A 1,774-nucleotide genomic window follows, 5' to 3' on the forward strand; every position below is an offset into this window, starting at 1 on the left:
ATATATAATCAGGTAAATAGACCTATAACCGTTTCTATACATGCCTAATTCTTTATTTTATTAACACAGATGTCCCCTTTATCCGTCCAGCTTCAGGTGAGTCCTGCTGATATACACCATACACTTCATAATAAGCTCTGTCTTATCTTAGAGCCCCGAGGGGTGGGAAAGTTAGGGGGTGGGCGGTAAACAGAGCTCTTTGGTGTTGTAGAACTTTGTATCCTTGCAAGGCTTATGTTCGTGAGCCCCTCGACCCCCACAGGCTACAAGATGCCTGCACCTGAGCTACTGACGGAAAACTCATAGAATTAGGCTAGAAAGACATCTTCACGGAAGCGAGAAAAGCGAGGAGAGCTCAGTGCGTACAACGCAAAACTATGGTGAAGGTAAACCTGGTTCGAATCTCCAAAGGAATGTTTTTTTGTACTTGGGAGCTTTTTTTCTCAAGACTCTCTTCCCTCTTTATGTTTAGTTTAAGTGAGAGTTTACGGCACTTGCAAACACAAAGAGGTCATAATAAATGTCCACGATTAGAAATGTTACGAGAGAGTAACATACACAAAATTGGAGCAAAGATAATGACGATAGATGTTTAACTTGAAAGAAGAAACAAACCACACCAAAGCGCCCGCCAACCACCCACAACACCCTTTGGCGCTCATATGACTTTATGCAGTTGCGAGCATCGTAAAACCTCTACTAAAACCAAAAAACACAACAACACACACTCTTTCACTGGAGCGAGGAGAGCTGAGTTCCAATAACGCTGAACTTTGGTGTAGGTGACCCTGGTTCGAATCCCAAATTCCATGTTTTCATACTTAGGTTGCTTGTGGAGTTCTCAAGGCTGTCTTCCCTCTTTGTTTGGTCCTATCGGGGATGGACGCTAAATTTGGGGTCCCCTCCTCCTGACCTCTTAATGCAGACGTTTTAAGCTCCAATCGACACAATTTAGATTATTCTAAGAAGCAGGCTTTGACCCTGCCTGCCAACATGGGCTGAGAGGGAAACTACAGCGTCCCAGCAGAAAGACCGAGAAACTCGATAAGAAATCTCCCAACGCGGGGATTGAACTCAAGTCTTCCGCTTGCAACGGCTAAACGCCCAATGGCGACACCACAAATGCCTATCTTTCCCACTGAGGCATGCACTAAGGATTATACGGTTAAAGAGGGGGTTACCTCACTAGTGGATTTACTGAGTGTGTTTAAAGATTAAGCGGCTCTCTGAGATTATCTCTCTGCAAACTGGAGTAACAAAATTATCGCACCCAGGTCACGAGACAGTTTTTCTGATGGACTGTGAAATACGATGATGTGGCCCTGAACGAGTGAAAAAAATGGTGAAATGGTATAGGTTTAACGCCCCTGTCAACACTGTCAGGGTACCTAAGAGGCGGAACCTCCGAGTTTAGTGTCCATCTCCGAAAGGACCGACCCAAGTAGGAAATTCGTGTAAAGTCTTTCCCAAGGACACAACGTCGGACCGAGCCGAGGTTCTAACCCCCGAACCCACAATCTCACGATTACGAGACTTGTAGCCTAATCACTAAGCTGCCGACACCACTCTGAACGAGTTTTGTACACTCAGGTTTTGATTCAAGTCAAATGTATTTGATTTTACGCCCCCATTGACACAATTTAGATCAGTCGACCACTCTCTTTTAGGCCACAGTTTGAGTAAAAAGGAAATGACAAAATTGTATAGGTTTAACGCCCCTATCAACGCTGTAAGGTTATTTAACAGGTTGGACATCCATATCCAAAAGGACTGA

The sequence above is a fragment of the Aplysia californica genome, unplaced genomic scaffold (assembly GCF_000002075.1).
Source record: "Aplysia californica isolate F4 #8 unplaced genomic scaffold, AplCal3.0 scaffold01348, whole genome shotgun sequence".
Lineage (NCBI taxonomy): Eukaryota > Metazoa > Mollusca > Gastropoda > Aplysiida > Aplysiidae > Aplysia > Aplysia californica.